Genomic DNA, 15,950 nt, shown 5'->3' on the forward strand with positions numbered 1-15,950 from the left:
TTAGGTGTCCAGATCACCAACAACCTGTCCTGGTCCCTCCCATGCTGACACTATAGTTAAGAAAGCCCATCAATGCCTCTACTTTCTCAGAAGACTAAGGAAATTTGGCATGTCAGCTACGACTCTCACCAACTTTTACAGATGCACCATAGAAAGCATTCTTTCTGGTTGTATCACAGCTTGGTATGGGCTCCTGCTCTGCCCAAGACCGCAAGGAACTACAAAGGGTCGTGAATGTAGCCCAATCCATCACACAAACCAGCCTTCCATCCATTGACACTGTCTACACTTCCCACTGCCTCGGAAAAGCAGCCAGCATAACCAAGGACCCCACGCACCCCGCACATTCTTTCTTCCACCTTCTTCTGCCAGGAAAAAGATACAAAAGTCTGAGGTCACATACCAACCGACTCAAGAACAGCTTCTTCCCTGCTGCCCTCAGACTTTTGAATGGATCTACCTTGCATTAAGTTGATCTTTCTCTACACCCTAGCTATGATTGTAACACTACATTCTATACACTCCCCTTTCCTTCTCTATGTACGGTATGCTTTGTCTGTATAGCACACAACAAACAATACTTTTTACTGTATCCTAATACATGTGACAATAATAAATCAAATCAAATCAAAATGTCAGGGTAACCAGTGCAACAGTAGTAGGCTTTGTAATTGGCATCACAAGTAGTCCCACAAGGGCCTCTCAGCAGCCAGTAAGAATATTCATTACACAAGCCCCAACCCAGTGGTGAGCCCCGACCTGCAGAACTCCAGCCCCACCAAGCCCCCAAGTCCCTGCACCGATGAAGGTTCCCCTCAGTCCACCCCACACCATGGCAGTGGTTGACTTGCCCTTTTGCACCCTGGAGGTTAGTACTAAGCGATCATCACCTCTGCGCTCACCCTTGCAATCCATGGCACCTGGTCCATGCTTCGAGGGTCCAGTAGTGATTTGTGCCCATGTGACTTCCCACTGTGGCGAGATCCAGTTTGCATCAGTAGAAATGCACTGGGAAGATCGCTGGCACCATTTGGTGCCAGGCGCAAAACCTATCTTTGGGTCCACACACAATTTCCAGGATTAGTGCGACCCGCGCCATGCACAACAGGGCTGGAAAATCGCAGCCTATTTAAACCTGGAAACCAGGAGAGCAATGGCTTTGTATACAGGAATAAGACCATATGGGAATGGGAGCAGAAGTGGGCCATTTGGCCCATTGAATCTCTCTGCCATCCAATGAGATCATGATTCATCTGATGTGACAATCCTCAACTCCACTTTCCCACCTTATCCCATAATCTTTGATTCCCTTAATGATTAAAAACCTGTCTATCTCAGCCATTGACATACTTACCGACCCAGCCTCTACAGCCTTCTGCAATAAAGAATTCTGCAGATTCACTACCCTCTCAGAGAAGAATTTCCTCCTAAGCTCTGATTTTAAAAGGGCGACACAGGGTGGCACAGTGGTTGGCACTGCTGCCTCATAGCGCCAGAGACCCGGGTTCAATTCCGGCCTTGGGTCACTGGCTGTGTGGAGTTTGCATGTTCACCCTGTGTCTGCATGGGTTTTCTCCGGGTGCTCCGGTTTCCTCCCACAGTCCAAATATGTGTGGGTTAGGTTGATTGGCCGTGCTAAATTGACCCTAGTGTCAGGGGGACTAACAGGGTAAATATGTAGGGCTGCGGGGATAGGGCCTGGGTGGGATTGTTGGCAGTGCAGGCTCGATGGGCCGAATGGCCTCCTTCTGCACTGTAGGGATTCTATGATTGTATGATTCATTACTCTGAGGTTGTACCCTCTGGCCCTAGACTCTCCCATAAAGAGAAAGAACCTCTCAGCATCTACCGTGTCAAGCCCCCTGACAATCCTATATGTCTCAACAAGGTCGCTTCTCATTTGCCTAAACTCCAATGAGTACAGGCCCAACCTACTCAACCTCTGCATGTGAGAAAATCCCTCCATACCCGGGATCGACCCTTCTCTGGACTGCCTCCAATGCCAGAGTATCTTTTCTTAGATAAGGGGACTAAAACTGTTCAGAGTATTCCAGGTATGGTCTTAATAGTGCCTTTTATAGATTCAGCAATACTTCCTCATTTTTATATTCCATTCCCTTTGAAATAAAGGCCAACATTCCATTTGCCTTCCCTGTTACCTGTTGAACTTGCACACTAGCATTTATGCATGAGGATCCCCATATCCCTCTGTGCTGCAGCTTTCTGCAGTCTTTCTCCATTTAAATTCTTTATCCTTCCTACCAGGATGCATAACTTCACATTTTCTTGCACTATTTTCCATCTGCCAAGTTTTTGCCCACTCACTTAACCTGTCTATATCCCTGTGAAGATGTGTCATCACTGCGAATGCTTCGAGGCAACCTCTTGTAAATATTCGCAGGTTTTGGCATCATCCCAGATAATCCCTTCAAATATCATCACACTGTCAATAGCTCCCTATCATAATTCTTTGTCCTAACTTCCAAATGACAGTGTCAACTACACAATGGAAAACTGTGCTATCAGAAGAAAACGTCTTTCACTAGCAAGGGCCTAATGGGCTGAATGGCCTCCTTCTGCACTGTAGGGTTTCCATGATTCTTTCGAATTGATCCCAGTGAAATAGGATTTTGATGATCCCGTTACTACAGTTTGAAAAGCATTTTATTGAGGTAACATTAGTACATTGGAACTTGCTGCTACTAGTTGAGGTGATTGGTACACATTAGCCAAGGCATAGAGTTTAAGAGCAGGGAGGTTATTCTGGAACGATATAAAAGTTTGGTTAGGCCACAGCTAGAGTATTGTGTGCAGTTCTGGAATTCACATTATGGGAGGGATGTGATAGCAGTGAAAAGGTTGCAGAGGAGATTTACCAGGATGTTGCCTGGGCTGGAGAGTTATGGTTACGAAGAGAGATTGGGTAGACTGAGGTTGTTTTCCTTGGAGAAGAGGAGACTGAGGGCCTGATTTTACCATTTGGAGTCCAAGTGCCGAATCTGGGCGTCAAGTAGATCCGAGCCCGGAATCCTCTTTCCAGCGCGCCCATACGTGTTTTGCCAGCTCTGGTCCGATTTGCGCTGTGGGCGGGGCTTAGCGCTGCCGGAACGATCGGAGCTCTGAACTGCGCATGCGCGGCTCGAAAAAAAATCTGAAGCAGCGCGCCCGGGCAGGGAGAAAAAAGCAGAGAGAGCGGCTCTCTGACCCAGATCATCTGGGGGGGGGGGGGGGGGGGACACACGGGGGGGAGGGGGGGGGAAGAGGGGGCGGGACCCAGATCACCCTCTGCGGTGGGGGGGTGGGAGGAGGAGAGGGGGTGTGACGGGTCTATCTGGCTCACCAAGTCAGTTACAATACTGCATTCAGCATCTACTGAACCATCTTGGATACAAAGGATAACGGCATTAGGGTTCAGCCTGTAAGCCTTGCTTATGCTAAAAATTATATCCTTGGTGTCGGCAGCCATTCCTGATGTTACAGTACTGATAGCACCAGGAAGATCGACCAGTACCATTCATTATCCTTTGTATCCAAGATGGTTCAGTTGATGCTGAACGCAGTATTGTAACTGACTTGGTGAGCCAGATGGACCCACAAGGCAGAAGGACCATCTTTGTGTTGACCAAAGTGGATCTAGCTGAGGAACATGCAGCTTATCTTGCTAACGGAAGGATGGTGGAGGGAGACCAGCGATCGAGGTAGATTGGGGGTGTGCTCTGCTGAGGGGGGCCTGCCTGCCACCGAGGGGGGCCTGCCTGCCTGCCTCCTGGGGGGTCTGATCCCGGGGGGGGGGGGGAGGGGGGAGCAGTCTGCCGGGGGGGGCCTGCCTCCCAGGGGGGTCCGATCCAGCGGGGGGGGGGGGGGGGGGGGGCGTCTGCCGGGGTGGTTAGCAGGGCTGTCCGCGAAGCATGGTCGAGGAGGATGGTGACTTCACAAGGGCAGAGAGGGCTTCGGAGGCTCCCCTGCAGAATAGAAATCCACTTCGGACTTTTATTCTGCAGGTCGCTAAAAGCGTGGATCCGGAACGGGCCAGAAGACAGTAAAGTGGGATTTGGCGGGAGAGTTGGACGCGCGATTCATTAAGTTGATTTAAATGCATGGAAATACACTTAAATCGTCAGGCTGCCCAATTGGGCGCGCCCGAATCGAGTGTGGGTAAAGCCTTGATCTGCTCGGAATCGGGTGCAGATCGCGGTATAGGCCCGATGCCCAACTTTACCGCGATTTCGCGCCCGAAAATAGGCACGAAGTTTTGGTAAATTCGGGCCCTGAGGGTGGGGATATGATTGAGATATATAAAATTATGCAGGGCAGAGATAGGAAGGAACTTTTCCCCTTGGTGGAGGGATCAATGATCAGGGGGTATAGATTTTAGATAAGGGGCAGAAGGGATGCCTGCCACCGAGGGGGCCTGCCTGCCTGCCTCCTGGGGGGTCTGATCCCGGGGGGGGGGGGGAGGGGGGAGCAGTCTGCCGGGGGGGGCCTGCCTCCCAGGGGGGTCCGATCCAGCGGGGGGGGGGGGGGGGGGAGGGGGGGGGCGTCTGCCGGGGTGGTTAGCAGAATGTGCTGATTTGGTTTTTATCTTCACAGATTTGGTGTATAATGATGCAATGTGATAGTTCAAGTTTTTTCTTGAGATCTCTTTCTGGTTACTTTGCTGAAAACCCTAACAACTTCAGTTGCTGGAAAAACTTTTTCACCCAAAGGGTGGTGTGAGTCTGGAACTCACTGCACAAAAGTGTGGTGGAGGCAGAGACCCTCATAACGCTGAAGAAGCATTTAGATGTGCACTCGTGGTGCCAAGGCATACAAGGCTTTGGGCCAAGTGCTGGAAAATGGTATTAGAATAGTTAGGGGGTTTATCTTTGACCAGCACTGATCCGATGGGCTGAAGGACCTTTTTCTATGTTGTAGACCTCTCTGACTCTATACTTGTTTAAGGGGAAGTTAGATATGTTTATATAAAAGAAATGAAGAAATGGTTGTGTTGTGGTGAATTAGGGTGAGAGGAGGCTCGTGTGGTCTGTAGACAGTGACCTGGAGCAGTTGGGCTGAGTGGCCACTTCCTGCATTGGCATTACACATATTGGCTGCCATGTTTGCTATACTAGACCAGTGATTGAATTTTAAAGATGTACTTAATTAGCTCTAAAGGCCTTTGGGACTGCTGAGGACAAGAAAGGTGCCATATAAATGCAAGTTCTTTAATCTCGCAGTGGAGGCAATGTGGCACCAAGCACTGTCAGAAGATCAGATCTCCTTTCAGCTTAACTGGCCAGCTAAGTGTATCTGAAGTCCACAGGTGCATGAACCCATGAATAACAGCACGTCCAAGCCAGACTAAAAGAGTGAATGTTTGTGGTCACTTTGCCCTGGATATTTTTACATTTAGTCCAAGAAGAATAAAGCCGCTGAAGCATTAAACAGGTTTATGTTGTAATTCATTACATATTACACCTCACTGCAGAAGGTTATGTAAAGACTAAAATTCCCACATATTTCAAGAACTGTCAACACTGATTGCAACCTTTTATTTCTTGCCAACCCAGTAAAGACATATGAGGAAGATACAACAAAACTAGTGCATAGATATGTTGATATGACAAATTGTGCTACATAATAATATCAAACTATAAGAGACTTTGCCCTTCAGGTATTTTGAAACAGTCACACTGCTTTGAGTCCAAGATGACAGATGGCAGGGACTTTGCAACAGGTGGTCCCTGTCATCAAGGCCACAGGGATGCATGTTTTGACAGGAAAATGATGTCTTCTGTTGTACAAGGGAACGAAAATAGGAAGATAATTGGCCTTCATCTCCATTTTTTTGCCATATCCAAAATGGCTGCCAGATGGTTCCACGGCCTAACCAATCACCATGCGAGAAGCAGGAGGAGCCACTCAGCCCTTTGCACCTGCTCTGCCATTCAGCCATGACTGATTTTGACCTCAACTCCACATTTCCGACAACCTCAGATGACTTTTCACCCCCTTGCTTATCAAGAATCTATCCACCTCTGCCTTAAAAATAATCAAGGACCCTGATTCGACCGCCTTTTGAGGGAAATAGTGCCAAAGACTCATGACCCTTTAAGAGAAAAACGTTCTCCTCATTTCTGTCCTAAATGGGGGGCCCCTTATTTTTAAACAGTGACCCTAGTTCTAGATTTTCCCACAGGAGGGAACACCCTCTCCACATCCACCCTATCAAAACCCCCCAGCATGTTATATATTTAAAGTAAGTTACCCTTCACTCTTCTAAACTCCAGCAGACACAAGCCTAGCCTGTCTAACCTTTCTTTATAAGTCAACCCACCTGTTCCAGATGTTAACTGGTAAACCTTCTCTGAACTGCTTCAACTGCATTTATATCCTTCCTTAAATAAAGTTTTTTAAAAAGTTTATTTATTAGTGTCACAAGTAGGCTTACATTAATGAAGTTACTGTGAAAATCCCCTAGTCGCTACACTCCAGCGCCTGTTCGGGTACACTGAGGGAGAATTTAGCATGGCCAATCCACCTAACCAGCACATTTTTCTGACTGTGGGAGGAAACCGGAGCACCCGGAGGAAACCCACGCAGACACGGGGAGAACGTGCAAACACCACACAGACAGTGACCCAAGCCGGGAATTGAACCCAGATCCCTGGCGCTGTGAGGCAGCAGTGCTAACCACTGTGCCACCGTGCCACCCCTTTCAGGAAAAGAGGGGAGGAAATTACCTTATTAACAGTAAAGAAAAGTTTATTTATTAGTGCCACAAGTAAGGCTTACATTAACACTGCAATGAAGTCACTGTGAAATTCCCCTAGCCGTCACACTCCGGTGCCTATTCGGGTCAATGCACCCTAACCAGCATGTCTTTCGGACTGTGGGAGGAAACCGGTGCACCCGGAGGAAACCCACGCAGACACGGGGAGAATGTGCAAACACAGACAGTGACCCAATCCGGGAATCGAACCCGGGTCCCTGGGAAGCAGCAGCGCTAACCACTGTGCTACCAGGCCGCTCACAATAATATCATATAATAATATTAATAGTATTATCATTCTGGGTGGCACTTTAACAATCCTTTTAAACTTACCGTGATAAAATACCATGATTCCAATTCTGTTATGCATGTAATTGCCTTGCTGTGATTTTACTTAGGCCTCTATATAGAAACCTATCCTGGAACTTATTATATTGCAGAGGATTGACTTGCGAATCCGTAGGAGCAATATAAGATAGTCTCTGGAGCACTATCAGATGAAGCATGCAGGTGCAACATGGTTGGCTTAATTCTTAAACACTTCTGACTAGTGGAGCCCACAAAGTGTTATTGACTAGAACTTTCTGGCTATTCTTCTAGTCCCACCGATGACGCACGCCTGCTTCGGGTTTCCCAGTGGTGTGGTGTGGGGTCAATGGGAAATTCCATTGGCAGCGATGGGCCCAGAAGATCCCACCACCCGCCAACGGGAGGCCACCTCCCGCTGCGGGAAACACACCGCGGGGAAGCCCGAGAATCTCGCCCATTATCTCGTTCCATTCGCCCCCACCAGCTTCCACATTGCTTTTGGGGTCTTTTCACTGCTTTAGGTCATTGGCCTCCTGACAACTAAACCAGCGTCAGAATTTCTTTAGTCAGTTTGACATTACTTACATCCAGGCAATTTGCATCAACACAAAATATGGTGTGTTTATCTGGGTGTGGAGTCACATGGAGCACAGTTAGGCAATAAATGTGACCACCCCCCCCCTCACCCCACACTGTCTCAGAGTTAATGCAGTGGGCACACAGTGCAAAGTCAAGATCAAGATGTTCAGAAGATCAGAAATTTTGCCCCGAATCTTTGCAGAGATGGGTCATTTCCTGGCTCAACCGAGCAGCGCTCCGAAAGCTTGTGTGGCTTTTGCTACCAAATAAACCTGTTGTTGTGAGACTTCTTACTGTGTTTACCCCAGTCCAACGCCGGCATCTCCACATCATGTCAACCAACCCGGCCAGGGAAAAAGAGGCCCGGAAGGTCGGATTTTTGTTTCGCGGACCGGAAGTCAGGTCTGCCAACCCCAGAATGACTTCTAAGGCTGCTAAGGCAGATTGGGCAGAACGCCTGGCTCTGTGCTCTGGTACCTTGTTGAGTTTATTTAAAAAAATAAGCAAAGCAAAAAACAGTCCTCCATCTGTCACCCCACACCCCCTCACCCTCCCATACTCCCAATCATCCATGACAACCCATGTCACCTTGTGCCCTTCTACAAACTCCAATGATCCCATACCCCATTGCCACCTAATGCCCCTATACGCATCCTCAATGGCCCATCATATACCTTATGCCAACCCATGCTTCCAAATGCTGACTCAGTGCCAATTCATGCCAACCTATGTTCCTTACCCACTTACTCCCTCCACGTCAATGCATCTAGTATCCATTATGGGCAAACCTCAGAAACCATGCTCACATGAAATAAAGTTTAGTGTCTATTGATTAGTTAATTAATTAAATATAATACATTAAAATTCCTTCAACTAATCTCAAATGAAATCAAACATTTCTACTCTATAATCACTTGGAGCTGTCATCAACAGCTCACTTAACAGAAACCACACTGTGATAATGTTAGGTTGTAAAATCAGTCATGCAACACAAATCCTATAATGATAAACCTTAGATTATGTCAACAGAGTGAAATATCAAGCGTGGATTTTGTGTATAACCGCCACACTTTTTGTAAATTTAAAGCCCAGCAGAGTTAAATCGCTGGAGAGGTTTGATAGTTCCAATGTGTTTTGACAGTTCCTTGAAAAGGAAAATGGATGCTGTTTGATGATGCTGAGATGAAGACCACAGATGAGGAAGATTTTCTCAGTTCACTTTCCCCGTCGAGCGCATGCACATCAACACCGTACCTGTTGTTTTACAAAAAAATGGCAAATCCATAGAAAGGGCACCTTAAAAAAATTGACAACTTTTCCATGGGAAATTTTCTTTCACTGCATGTTGTATATTTAATATAGAGCACTGTAAAACCACTACTAATGCTCACCCCACTGTGCATGACTACGGCAAACAGTTCATAGCAATCACTAGTCTCTCTTGTGCTCCATTCTTCAAGAGAAAGCTGAAGAGGAGCCAGCAAAGGAGTATTCACTTTTGAAAGATTGCCACAGGGCTCCAACTCTGAGCTACAAGCCGCAAAACATTTCAAGTGAATGGTAACAACTTCTGGCATTGATATTTTGACCATTCCTTGACAGCTTTGATAGTTATTTGACAGCTGGGACTGTTCCAATGCATGTATACACTTTTTATGCACAATCATGTCTACTTTTAATGATCCCAAAGAGTTATCCCAAAGGGTTCCTTGTCTCTCCAAGAGAATGCCTTACCTCTCCCAAAGATGTCCCGGTACCATATACAAAGGGGTACTTTAACTTTCCAAGTGGTACCCTGGCTATCCATTGAATCCACAAGGTTCAGAACTGCTCTTACCTGGTTTAATCTGTACACTTCGGGTTTCAGACACTACCTCACCAAGATCACACATGAGCGGAGGCAGCTACTGATTTATATGTGCAGCTGCCTCTGGAAACCAGAAATGTGTGAGTTTAGAACTCACCCAATTCCACCCACTCCTCCCACGAAAAAGGTGGTGGTCGGGGTTTGAGGTGTGAATCCGGACCCGGGCTTCTGTCGACACTTTCACACAGACGGACAGCGTGAAAATTCAGGCGTTTGTTTAGTTTTTCAAATGCAAAGTGAAGAATCGATTGCTGCTATTGAAATGTAACTTCCTTTCTGTTGCTAAGCAAGGTGCAAATGGAAATTTTGAATCTGCTATTGGATATGGCAAACCAGCTGTAACTCACAAATGGCAGTTTTGTATCAGCATTGTAATCTCAAGTGTTTGAAAATAAATTAATGGCCGGAATGATTGCGGTTAACTCAAAGTCAGTCATGACCTAGATAGCTCAGCTGAATCCAGTTCCTGATATAAAGCAAGAATTGCCCAATTCTTCAGGCCAGAAACCAAAATAGAATTGGATTCACAGCCTTCGGCATGTCTCAGTGTTTGGTTACTGTCGACCTGCCAAGACCAACATTACTAAGAAAGAGCACTTCCACCAGTTTGACAGACTTCAGTTTTGACATAAACCTGAAACGGCCTCACTGGCATGTGAGGAGCTGGCTCCAAAGCAGCTCGGGAGTACTGTGGAGATCACAGGATCATAACTACAACACAGCAGACAATGGAATGAGTCGACGCAAAGTCTGTTGGTGCCGCAACATAACAAAGCTTCAATATTCATATGCAGTTGAAAGAATAATTAATCCCTGTCAGGGATTAATATATTACTTCATTACTTTACTTGGCAGTGAGACTACTCTTTATATGCAAATTGTACTGAATGAGAAGCAAAGTCAAATATTTTAATACAGTGCTGAGGCCAGCCACAATGTGGATATTGATGTAAATTGATTGTTGTTTTGTAAACTGTTGATAGCTGTAATCTTCATTTCACCAGATTACAACATTCACTATTAAATTGAGCAGGGCCATGTCATCAAAAAGCACAAAATGTTCCACTAGCCAAACAGCACCAGCCATTTCCACATTTTAATATTAAATATTCTTCACTCAGGTTTCAGAGCTGGGCGTGAGAACCTTCCAAACTTGCTGTGGCCCACATTACAACTCCAGCTCAAACAGAAGGCACATTTCCCCAGTGTGCCATAGCTCAGGAACTTCCGATTGGTTTCCCGTGAACAGGCTTAGGGTTTTGTTGTACAGACTACACCATGCCCCTCGCTCCCGGCCAATAGTGGGCTGCCTCCACTGCTGCAAAACTCACCACAGGAGCGCACGGAAAATCCTGCCCAAAGACCATAGGAGCAGAATTAGGCCACTCAGCCCATCGAAAGAGACTTTCATAGAATCATAGAATCCCTACAATGCAGAAGGGGGCCATTCAGCCTATCGAGCCTGCACAGACAACAATCCCACCCAGGCTCTGTCCTCGGACCCCCACTTATTTATCCTGCTAATCTCCCCTGGCACTAAGGTTCAATTTAGCACGGCCAATCCACCTAACCCGCACATCTTTGGACTGTGGGAGGAAACCCGGAGCACCCGGAGGAAACCCACACAGACACAGGGAGAACGTGCAAACTCCGCACAGACAGTGACCCGAGGCCGGAATTGAACCCAGGTCTCTGGCGCTGTGAAGCAGCAGTGTTAACCACTGTGCTGCCGTGCCGCCTTTTAAAAATATGAAATGCTTCACAAATTTGTGTGTCATCCTTGTGCAGGGACCATGCTAATCTTCTCTGTATCGTTCCAATTTTAGTATCTGTGCTGCTGGAGCAAAAAGCAGACATTTAAACCCACTTTCTCTCATCTGTTTTTATTGGATTGCTTTGGAATGAAGCTCTTTTATTGCTGGGCCAGCCTGCATTGGGCTCAGATGGATAGAATTTCACCCAATAAACCAACTCATTATCAAATACAAATTAACCAGCACTGTGAAGAAATCTACAAAAACGGGCGGTGGGGAAAATCGAAAACCAGGACAATTCAAGAAGGTACTCTGAGCACCTGACTGTACCCCAAATTTCCATTCCAATGATTCACTTCAGTCCATGTCCTGACAAAGAAAATTGATCAATTTCATGAAGAATATATAGATGCGCTTGAATTTTGTGCTTGTTAGGTGTGCACGGTGAGCGGGACTGGAAGCAGATGCGATATCCACTACCGCCCATGACCGCAAAGCAACCCTGGGAAAGGCTCAGCGCTGTCACGTAGGACAGGAAGAGGGCTGGCACTGGGGAAAAGGAAGGTGCAGGTTGGCACTGCTATTGGACCCCTCCTCAAGGTGGAAAGTTGTGGCGGAGCTGTCTCAGGGAGCTGCAGGCCTCTACAAATTAAAAATGATGATGAAATAATGCATCAAACAGTATCTGTGGAGCACAGTTCAATACCTGACAATGGCAGTCAGTTCCCAGACATCTATTTTGTTAACTTGCATCCTGGATACCTCACCCCACCCTGGATCAAGTGGAAATGTAAAGGCCGCCTGGCCAAGTGACCCACCCGCCAACAGTAACATCATTTTTATCTGACTCCTTAGCTGCCAGCTTAATTGTCAGTAGGTGTTCATTGGACTCCCAAGCACTCCCATTGAGTGAAATAGTGCGTCAGTGTGTGATGTAGGGATGCGCGTCTGATGTCTTCTTGCACGATTTTACATGAACAAAGAACAAAGAACAAAGAAAATTACAGCACAGGAACAGGCCCTTTGGCCCTCCAAGCCTGCACTGACCATGCTGCCTGACTGAACTAAAACCCCCTACCCTTCCGGGGACCATATCCCTCTATTCCCATCCTATTCATATATTTGTCCAGACGTGCCTTAAAACTCACTATCGTATCTGCTTCCACCAACTCCCCCGGCAGCGAGTTCCAGGTACCCACTGCCCTCTATGTAAAAAACTTGCCTCGTACATCTCCTTTATACCTTGCCCCTCGCACCTTAAACCTGTGCCCCCTAATAATTGACTCTTCCACCCTGGGAAAGAGCTTCTGACTATCCACTCTGTCCATGCCCCTCATAATCGTGTAGACTTCTATCAGGTCACCCCTCAACCTCTGCCGTTCCAGTGAGAACAAACCAAGTTTCTCCAACCTCTCCTCATAGCTAATAGCTTCCATCTCAGGCAACATCCTGGTAAATCTTTTCTGTACCCTCTCCAAAGTCTCCACATCCTTCTGGTAGTGTGGCGACCAGAATCAAACACTATATTCCAAGTGCGGCCTAACTAAGGCTCTATAAAGCTGCAACATGACTTGCCAATTTTTAAACTCAATGCCCCAGCCGATGAAGGCAAGCATGCCGTATGCCTTCTTGACTACCTTCTCCACCTGCATTGCCACTTTCAGTGACCTGTGTACCTGTACACCCAGATCCCTCAACCTATCAATACTTTTAAGGGTTCTGCTATTTACTGTATATTTCCTATCTTTAAAAGTGCTGTTGTACCTGACCCGACATGTTGTCAGGTGCGCCGCCTGGTGCTCAAATGACATAAAATTCTGGCCATGTGGACAATTCCCCAATTTTTCATCCCGCTTTGGATTTAAAATGTCTGAAGCAACCCAACTGATAAAGCATTTTTACTATATATATATTAATCTTTGAACATCGTACTCTCATGTGCTTTGAAGTGCCAAGTGCATCAAGTCATTTCATTCATTTTAATTTCAGTTACGGCTTGCTGATTAACGGGGAGTGAGATGGAGGGGGAGAATATGATAGATAAAGGGGAAAAGGGGATCAGAGCGCCTGGGGAAAGATCGGGTGAATCAAACTCCGGGGCATGGATAGAGGCAGGATAAAGCAGTATGTGTATGGAGCCGCAGTGATAGAAACATAAAACATGGAAACTAGAAGCAGGAGTAGGCTATTCAGCCCTTCAATCCTGCTCCGCCATTCATTTTGATCATAGATGATCATTCAAATCAATACCCTGATACCCCTTCCTCCCATATCCCTTGATCTCTTTGGCCCCAAGAGCTATATCTAATTTCATCTTTAAGTCAGGCAACTGCTTTCTGTGGAAGTGAATTCCACACATTCACCACCCTCTGGGTGAAGAAATTTCTCCTCACCTCAGTTCTAAAAGGTTTACCCCTTATCCTCAAACTACGACCCCGAGTTCTAGACTTCCCCACCATTGGGAACATTCTTTCTGAATCTACCCTGTCTAACCCTGTTAGAATTTTATAAGTTTCTATGAGATCCCCTCTCACTCTTCTAAACTCCAGTGAATATAACCCAACTGACTTAGCCTCTCCTCATATGACAGACCTGCCGTCCCAGGAATCAGCCTGGTAAACCTTCGCTGCGCTCCCTCAATAGCAAGGACATCCATATGATAATCTGGTGTTTTTCTCACCAGATTTGCAGGTTGTTCATTGGTGACACATATCCACGATCCAAGCCAAAGGGTTATTCCCCGTCTCAGAGCATTGGGGGATTCCCGCTACCATGAAGTATTTGTTATTTTCAAATAGAGTACAATGGAGGGCTCCACGAACCCCCACATTACCAAATACTGCTCTAACCACAAGAGGTAGTGGCATGAATGAGAAAGTGGATTGCAAAATTGTGGGCGTTTGCTGCAAGATGCTTCATAAGTATGGACTTTTGCAGACTTTAGGATTTTTCTCAAATTTTAATTATTCATTCATGGGATGCTGGCATCGCCAGTCTTTTTAATTGCCCATCCTTAATTGCCCTTGAGGTGATGGTGGTGAACTGCCTCCTCAACCTGTTGCAGTGTAGGTACATCCTCAGTGCTGTTAGGGAGGGAGGTCCAGGATTCTGGCCCAGTGACAGTGGATCTATGGAAATCATCATATCCCGCTGCACTTCCATTGTAACATCTTCTTTCATATCTCATAAGTTTAAATTTTATTTATTAGTGTGACAAGTAGACTTACACTAACACTGCAATAAATTTACTGTGAAAATCCCCTAGTTGCCACACTTTGATGCCTGTTTGGGTACACTGAGGGAGAATTTAGCATGGTCTAACCAGCACGTCTTTCGGATTGTGGGAGGAAGCTAGAGCACCCGGAGGAAACCCAGACACAGGGAGAACATACAGACTCCACACAGACAGTGACCCAAGCTGGGAACCGAACCCGGGTCCCTAGTGCTGTGAGGCAGCAGTGCTAACCATTGTGCCACCGTGCTACCCTAGGGTCAGGCCATTGAGGTTCATATAACTATAACACTACATTCTGCACTCTCTCCTTTCCTTCTCTTTGAACGGTATGCTTTGTCTGTATAGCACGCAAGAAACAATACTTTTCACTGTATGTTAATACATGTGACAATAAATGAAATCAAATCAAAAATGTCATCAGGATCCTCAAAACCTGGCTCAAAGTCCTGAACTCCAATATAATTTAAATGCTTTTTTTTATTCGTTCATGGGATGTGGGCGTTGCTGGCTGGGCTAGCATTTATTCCTGAGGGCATTAAGAGTGAAGTGACTCTGGAGTCACATGTAGGTCAGATCAGGTAAAGGCGGCAGATTTCCTTCCCTAAAGGACATTAGTGAACCAGGTGGGTTTTTCTGACAATGGTTTCATGGTCATCATTTAATATCAGATTTTTTTATTGAATTCAAATTTCACCATTTGATGAGGTGGATGAGGTGGAGGGCTGTTGTAGGCTGCAAAGAGACATAGATAGGATGCAAAGCTGGGCTGAAAAATGGCAAATGGAGTTTAACCCTGATAAATGTGAGGTGATTCATTTTGGTAGGACTAATTTAAATGTGGATTACAGGGTCAAAGGTAGGGTTCTGAAGACTGTGGAGGAACAGAGAGATCTCGGGGTCCATATCCACAGATCTCTAAAGGTTGCCACTCAAGTGGATAGAGCTGTGAAGAAGGCCTATAGTGTGTTAGCTTTTATTAACAGGGGGTTGGAGTTTAAGAGCCGTGGGGTTACGCTGCAACTGTACAGGACCTTGGTGAGACCACATTTGGAATATTGTGTGCAGTCTGGTCACCTCACTATAAGAAGGATGTGGAAGTGCTGGAAAGAGTGCAGAGGAGATTTACCAGGATGCTGCCTGGTTTGGAAGGTAGGTCTTATGAGGAAAGGTTGAGGGAGCTAGGGCTGTTCTCTCTGGAGCGGAGGAGGCTGAGGGGAGACTTAATAGAGGTTTATAAAATGATGAAGGGGATAGATAGAGTGAACGTTCAAAGACTATTTCCTCGAGTGGATGGAGCTATTACAAGGGGGCATAACTATAGGGTTCATGGTGGGAGATATAGGAAGGATATCAGAGGTAGGTTCTTTACGCAGAGAGTGGTTGGGGTGTGGAATGGGCTGCCTGCAGTGATAGTGGAGTCAGACACTTTAGGAACATTTAAGCGGTTACTGGATA

The 15,950-nt window shown here is 46.3% G+C and overlaps 1 non-coding gene across 1 annotated transcript; it reads right to left on the reverse strand.

Annotated features, from left to right (window-relative positions):
• Positions 1-11,249: 11,249 nt before the first annotated feature.
• On the reverse strand, positions 11,250-11,352 carry LOC144479300 (U6 spliceosomal RNA). Its single transcript, XR_013495494.1, has one exon. It is a non-coding gene; the product is annotated as a U6 spliceosomal RNA (small nuclear RNA).
• Positions 11,353-15,950: the final 4,598 nt, after the last annotated feature.

The sequence above is a fragment of the Mustelus asterias genome, chromosome 25 (assembly GCF_964213995.1).
Source record: "Mustelus asterias chromosome 25, sMusAst1.hap1.1, whole genome shotgun sequence".
Classification (NCBI taxonomy): domain Eukaryota; kingdom Metazoa; phylum Chordata; class Chondrichthyes; order Carcharhiniformes; family Triakidae; genus Mustelus; species Mustelus asterias.